This window comes from Pteropus medius, unplaced genomic scaffold, assembly GCF_902729225.1.
Source record: "Pteropus medius unplaced genomic scaffold, Ma_sr-lr_union100, whole genome shotgun sequence".
Classification (NCBI taxonomy): Eukaryota; Metazoa; Chordata; class Mammalia; order Chiroptera; family Pteropodidae; genus Pteropus; species Pteropus medius.
This window is the reverse complement of record NW_024347788.1, coordinates 9,811,576-9,819,357: the sequence shown is the minus strand read 5'-3', so window position 1 is coordinate 9,819,357 and position 7,782 is coordinate 9,811,576. Positions and strand designations below refer to the sequence as shown.

The window sequence follows — 7,782 nt, the reverse complement described above, 5'->3', positions numbered from 1 at the left end:
AAGGATTTAGCAAACAAACGAAAAACGAGGATAACAAATCAGCCGTGGGTTTGTCTCCTAAAATGGCACTTTCTGCTTCCTGTTCATACCTCCTGCTGAAACAGCCCAGGACTTCCTGGGTGCCTCCCCAATGGCACCCAGAAAATCCGGAAAAGAGACGGAGCCAGGTGAGGCTGTGGGGAGCCCCGGGGGTGACGGGCGGCCGTTTGGACCGTGGGTTCGGCATGGCAGGGGCTGGGCAGGAAGAAGTCCGGTCCTGGGGACAGTGGACACGCTGCCTCAGGGGGCCTCGGGTCCAGGGCTGTGCAGGGGAAGCGGGGCAGGTGGGAGGCCCGCACCCAGAAACCCGTTCCTCCCCCTCCCCTGACGGCGGGGCGCTGCATTTTAGGGTATGCCTCTCCCTAAAACTCTCCTACCCTACCAGGGAGGATTAAGGGGAGCCCTGCTCTCGATTCAGGAGTAAGAAACGATAATCCTCTGTACCCGAAACTCTCCAGCCCCGGGCACGTTGCCTTCCGTCCCTTACTCCTCCCCACCCCGCCCCCGACCGACAAAAAATCAAGACCAGACACCGCACTTCAAGTGAAACCATTAAGTAGGAAAACATGAGACCCGTTACCGGAACCTTTCTATCATCCCAAACAGAAGCTCTACTACCATTTCTTTTTAAAAATGTGTTAATTGGAACCCTTTTTATAAAAAGACACTTTCCTGCATCTATCATTCAGAAAGGGAGGACAAAAGATGGTGATTCTCTATTCATAGAAATAAAAGGGAGTGTGTGCGCCTGTCTGTGTAGGTGGATTTGGACTTGGGTCTACTTAAAGGCAACGAAATTTATAAAACAACTTCTCGGAGGCCCTTCTGGAGCAACGAGGGGGCTTCCGGGGTACTGGTGGTCATGCGTGCATAGATCTGGGTGCCGGTGGCATAAGCATGTTTGGTTCGCGAAAAATCACTAGGCTGTACACGTACGATGCGTGTGTTTTCCAGCATGTACCTTCTAATTTAATAAAAACTTCTCTAAAAACCTAAAAGTCCCTCCTACGCTTCAGATTCTACTTTAGGGAAAGAGCCAACCCTCACCTAGGTTGTTAGAACAGAAAGGATGCCGCCTGTAGAGCTGGACCTGCGGCCTTGCTGCGCACGCACGACCCCGGCATGGGATTAGAGTGACTCACCAGCCCGCTCGTCCTGACTGCAGGGAGCCCGCACATCTCAGGGCACTGGGCCTGGCGGTGCCCTGACGCCCACACGCGGGCCACCGCCTGGGACCCGAGAACAGCCAGCTGAGTCTGCTCCCCACGAAGGGAGCTAGGATGGGAGCCGAATGGATTCAAGGAGGCCAGTCTGACAGGAAACGGACAGGGGAAGCAGAGGGGAACGGGGGACCGAAATGAGAGGGCGTCTACCTCCCGCCTGGTGAAATACGATCTTGGCACCATGTGTCGGCACTAATTGTCCTACGAAGCATAAGTCACTCTTTTTTCATGTCATGGAAATGAAAACTAACATTTAAGTGGAATTCCCCCTTAAACCTGATCTTATTAGCTCTGAGATTAGGCCTCCACTGAAGGAGGCTGTAAGAAATAAGCCATGTGAGACCCATTCCTAAATTTGCTGGAGGGTGTTTACTGATGAGGGCCGATGGGAGACATGCCTGTGTGTTTCATTATTGGACACTAAAAAAATTCCTTGAAATTTGATTTTTTTTTACACAAAAATGATGGTGAACCTTATAACGGATTACATTCTGCCCCTCCTACCCGACCCCGGCCTTTTATTGTTGTTGTTGCTGGAAGCTTCTGACCAGATCCGGAACCCGCCTCGAGCGACTGTGCAGGCCTCCCCGACACCCGGTCAGATGCTGTGCTTGCCCTCGGGTGGCTGACTCACTCCCACCTTCCACTCGTACCAACCGCCTCGCTCATCTCTGAAGGGGCGGCCTGCCACGCAGCACTCCGCAAGGTGCTTGTACGTCAAGCGAGGCAAAGCATAACGAGGTCGATCCACTCTCCAGACCGTGTTATCTCTCATTCCCACGCCAGTGTGCCCTCGCCCGTGAGGGCGGCCAGGGCAAGATAAGCTATCCTGCCCCCCCAGCGTGGGCAAGGGCTCACCCCGCCCCCGAACACGTGCCTGCGGCCTTTTTAACAAAATAATCGTGGGGCGGTTTCGCTGATCAGAATCATGCTGACACATGCGTGTGCACACACGCGTGCACACGAGTAATCAGAAACCCATCCCCTCCCAGACACACGATTTAGGAAGAGGCCCCCCTCCCAGGCACGTGTGCTTCCTGCTTCTTCGGTGCATTCCCCTTACAAATCTCCGTACATGATACAAACACCTCCCCATACTTCATTCGTATTATGATGTCAGGTATCCATGAGAAAGAGCATGTCTTGGAAAGTACATGTGAGTCTACGGCCACGCCACCCTGAACACGCCCGATCCTGTCTGATCTCGGAAGCTAAGCAGGGTCGGGCCTGGTCAGTACTTGGATGGGAGACCACCTAGGAAGATCAGGTGCTGTAGGCAGAAAAATAAAAAAATAAAGGATTGTAAGCTGACGGGGTTCTTGCAATCTGTGAGGTCAACCAAGGGTTGCTTTGCCTCAAAGAAAAAAAAGAAAAAGAAAGAAAGTAAATGTGAGATGGCGCGTGAAGCCATCACGGTCACAAATTACAACCCGAGCACGACTGTTAACACAAAGCTCCCCCTGCCCTCGCTTTTCCTCGGCCCGGCTGCCTCTCGGAGCCGGCCTCTGGCATCAGTTCGATGCACATCCTCCGAGGCTGCGTCTGTAGCAAGGTGCGGGGTTTTATCGTCTGTGAGTTAAGCGAGTGGTGTGCTGTACACGTCATACTGTCCCCTCCCTCGCCTTTTCCACTTACTGCCTTAGAGCACCTTTCCTGCTCTAAGGAACAGGTCTTCCCCGTGCTAACTCACCCCGGCGGCCTCCTCTGGCCTCTGGCTGCTGCTCTAACATCCATACTTCTGTCAGCGGCCCCCAACCCAGTGCTGGTCCTGAGGGAATTCGGAAAATCCGACTGCATGAGCATGACGCGCTCGTAGGGCCGCTGGGCCGGGGTAAGGTGTTAAACCCGGATTCGTTCCGACCGTGAGTCTGGGCCTGAAGGTCATTCGCTGAATGATTTTTGACGGGCTGTCTACTGGGCACTGTTCCAGGACCTGGAGATACAGCTGTGAGCACAAAATAATCACCTCTGCCTCTGCGGTGCTTACGTGGCCTTGAGGGGGGACAAAGATGGTGAGAAACGCTACGTTGGCTGGTAAGAGCTACAGAGGAAAATCAGGAGAAAGCGAGAGGCGGGGGGGGGGGGGGGGGCGGGTATCCAAGACCAGTGACAGCAATTTTCAACATGGTGGCCATGGAGGGCCTATGGAGGTGACACTCTGGGCCAAGTCACAACTTTAATTTGCATAAAGTTAGTAGCTTTTCAGCCAGAGAAGAGTTGAGCAAGGTGTTTTCAGCAGCCTCTTTCTCGTCTTCAGCCTTCCCACACTTGGCTCGCCCTCCCAACCTTGACGGCTGAGCAGCCCTCGTCAAAGACGATCACATGTCTGCCAGTCTACTGACCGCTCGCCGCAAAAACACGTGGCTGCTTCCCTTTCCGGCTCCCTTGCCAGGCGCTGACACTGTTAAAACCTATCAAATCGCTTCTCTTGACGACTGTTTTGAAAAAGCCACTTCCTATTAAAATCCTTTAAGACCGATTCCCATCCTTGGCTGCATGTTGGCATTATCTGGAGAGCTTTCAGAAATTCTCATGGCTGGGTCCCGCCCCCAAAGACCCTAATTTCATTGGTCTGGAGCCTGGCCAGGGCGCTAGTTTTTTAAAAACGTTTTCTAAGTGGTTCTAACGCACAGCCAGCAGTGAGAACCAGTCTTACGGGCCACTAGCCCTGGTGACAACGTGCACAACACATGACCACAGGTTTCCAACTGGAGGCCAGTCAGCCAGGAAAAGACACTGAAGAGCCCTATAATTAACCGGTTGCTACTAATGATTATTTCTTAATTCTTCGTACATAACGCTTTCACAAAGTGCGTTCTAATACATTACCTTTTTCAAAGTATGTGTTGTCGTCCTTAATAGTGTCCTTAAAAAGACACCAGAGCACTGGCCTGCTAACCGTCAGTGCAGAGGGCTTGGCGGAAATGCGGAGTCAAAGAATTTCTTGAGCAGCTAGTACGTTCCTCAACCCCAGTGCACTAATTAGAGGAAAGACATCATTAAATACCTGTACACCATTAAATACCTATATATCACAGCATTTTCTTATTTAATACTCACAATTCTTATCAGTTGGAAATTGTTCTGTAAATGAACTCAGGCTCGAGGTGCTTAAGTGACTGGTGAAGTTAAGCAGCTCTAAGTTGCAGGACCAGAATCTGAACCCGGTTAGAAGACAACTTTGAAACCAGTGTGCTTAGCAGCTGGATGGGCAAGCTGCCGCTGGTGTCTGTGTTATGTCTACGTCCCCTGCAGGCATCCTGTAATGTAGGAAGATGCCTGTGATGTAGGAAGATGCCTGTGTCGATCCTAGAATCCATAATGGGTCCTGCGGCCAGGCTGTCGTCTTCCAGCCGTGTGGACTTGGGAAGTCATTTACCCTCTCTGTGCCTCATTCTCTCACAAACAAAACGAAGATAAGTGGCCCATCTCCCCCACATCGCTGTTATGAAGTCGTGAGTAGTAACGTACACAAAAGCTCTTTGTAAATTAGAAAGTACTATAAAGATGACGCTGATGAATTTTTGAATGTGAAATGATTTTATCCTTCTGTGAAATAATAAGAAATATATATATTGGTCTTTACCTCCGGTTCTGGACAGAGCTCCTGACGTCCTTGTAAACAGAAGTGCTGGGAAAACCTTTCGTTTCAATACCTAATCTTTGACCTGGCACCTGCCACAGAGCTCCTACTAGATTCCTTGGAATTTCCCTGGTGACAGGAGTGTCTTTTGTGCTACCGAGGCATCGGTTGGGGGCTCCTGGATGGCTTCAGGATGGGGACTGGTCACCAGGAAGACCAAGCCACGATTAGACACTGGGAGCTTTCAGCCTACGTGATGGGGGCTCCAGAAAAATCCCCAAACACCTGGTTTGGGGAGCTTCTGGTTGGTGATCACATCTCTGAGCTGGGGGGGTGCTGTGGACCTCTTTATCTGGCTGTTCATTTGTATCCTTGAAAATATCTCTACACCAAATCGGCAGTAGTAAGTAAACTCTTTTCCTGGGTTCCGTGAGCTGTCTTAGCAAACGGTTCAACCCCAGGACGGGGTTGTGGGAACCCCCATTTTGCAGCCGAGCGGGATAGAAGCTGTAGGTAAGCTGGGGACCTACTACCTGCAACTGGCATGTGAGTGGGGGGCAGTCTCATAGGACTGAGCCCTTAGCCTGTGGGACCTGGGCAGTTACTGCTGGAATTGAATTGAACTGAACTGAATTATAGGACATCCAGCTGGAGCTGGAGAATTGGTCGGTACGGGACGAAACCCACACATCTGGTGTCAGAAGTACCATGTGTGAAGGCGAAGGAAAATGCGGTGTTTTCCCTGAAAACCTTCACAGAATTACGAACAGGAAGACCACGCGCAAGTATATTTCTTTAGCAACAAATTCTTGCCGTACTGGCACAATTTTTGAGAATGGTATCGACCGCTATACCTATGCTAAAGGATATATAATACAGGGCAGGACCAAAACAGACTAACAAAAGTTACATATTAACGTTCACATGTACTCCTACCAATACGTTTATATCGTATATATGATATATAGGAACATACAAAATATTTACTTTTATATTTCTATTTTGACATTATATCTATAATTTTCAGGTTACAAATTTTATGTATATAACACATTTTTATTGTATTGACAGCATACATATTCCTATATACATTTCTATAACTTTAATTCTTGGACTTTTGAACCAAGTTTTACATTATGATATTTTAAGCAGAATTAAAACTCCACTCTAAGCTGTGACGCACCCTGCAAGGTCTGAAAAAGCCTCCTCCTTCCCCAAAGGTGACGTCCCAGTGGCCCCAAAGGCAGCCTTGAAAAAGAACCGAGGCCCTACCAATGGCTGTTCCCTTCCCAGTTTGTCTCAGTTATGTGATAAGTTTCAAAGATGAATTAGACCAATTAAGTATTGCCTCCAAAAGATCCCGAATTGATTTTCACTTTTTCATTCATTGCGGCCCACGTCCTAAGTACAAGTGTTGTGTCCACTCTTTCTAAAAAGCTGAAGACTGGTGTCACCATTCGGAGCACCTAGCCACGTCCGAGCACGTATTTGTCTATTCAACCCAAAGGACCCAGCTGGGAGCCAGAAGTCCACAAACCTGGACCCCTCCCCTCTGCTTTCCACTGGCCGTCCAAAAATGAGAAAAACACGATGTAACGAATTTCCACGGAATTAAATGTATTCAATTTAGGGGATGAGCCATTATTTAGAGATGATGTCCTTTCGTTCACGAAGTGGCAAAGGGAGACAACAGTTGCGGCTGTATTTTTAACGGGCTTTATTGGCAAACATGTTGAGATCCAAATTTCTTAGGGAACAATTGGTGCATGAGATCCCTAAGTCTGGGAAGCGCTGCATTTTAATTATAAAAGTCACACACCTGTCAAAGATTCAAAGCGTGCCCCTTGCTATACAATTAACAACAAAAAAAATTTCTAATTTCTAACTCCTTCCTCCACATTAACCCCAATCACAAGTCCGAAAGTAATCACTATTAATAATTATGAACCTTCCGAAAAAACTTATACATATGCCAATAGATGCATATTCTTTTCCTAAAGGGGAGAGTGAAACTATTTATGCTACTGTGTACCTTGCTTTGGTCTCGTGATTAAATTTAAGCACCTTCAGACCTTTTCTTTCAAAATCCTAAGTTCTCTCTGACATTCTAAGGTTGTTTCGGGTTCCTACGAGGAGCTGAACGCCATGCCCGTCTGGTGAGGGGAGGGCAGACTCGCAGGCAGGACGCTGGGAAAGGCGGGGTGGCGTAGAGAGGAGGGGTGGGCGCCAACAGGTTAGGGATCTGGAAGGGGGATAAAAGTGAGGATGTAAATGACTCTGTAGTCATTCACCCATTTATGACAAGGTACTCGAACATCCAATGACAATTCTGAGGGGACGTGGAGAAACTGAGGCTCAAGTCAGCCGCGGCTTCGTGGCCGTTAAATTTCCTCAACTCGGTTCTTGCTTTCTCTTCCACGCGTCGCGGAATGAGGGACAGTGAACACAGCTGTGCGTGGGACGGACCGCTCCCTCTCCCAACTCCTGATCTACCTTCCACCCAGAGTTAGGAATGTATTTCCCAGCCACCCTTGGAGTGACTGGGCTCGGGCGATAGGATAAAACACGTGATGTGTGCACCTGCTGGGTCGTGCCCCTGCCATTCCTATCCCTTTCTTACTGGAATGTACATATTGGTGACGTGGGGACCGATGCTGACAGGACACCAACATCGGACGAGGCTGCTCTGTGACAACAAAATAAACCTTGTCCGAAGGGCCAGAGTCGAAAAATGAGTATTTGCCAAATCTTGGGACACATTAAAAAAAAAAAAAGTCATCCACCGAAACTGAGCAGTTGAGGCTGCCAAGAAACATATCTGAAAATTTGCCCAAATCGATGCATTCCAAATCTATGTTCCACATGAAGAAATACTCTTCCATTGGAATCCAGCACACAGACGCACATATAAATCTAAAACAGAAGTTTCCTGGAACA

The 7,782-nt window shown here is 49.0% G+C and overlaps 1 non-coding gene across 1 annotated transcript; it reads left to right on the top strand.

Annotated features, from left to right (window-relative positions):
* The first annotated feature begins 2,422 nt into the window (after positions 1–2,422).
* Positions 2,423–2,541, top strand: LOC120614549 (5S ribosomal RNA). Its single transcript, XR_005656005.1, has one exon. It is a non-coding gene; the product is annotated as a 5S ribosomal RNA (ribosomal RNA).
* Positions 2,542–7,782: the final 5,241 nt, after the last annotated feature.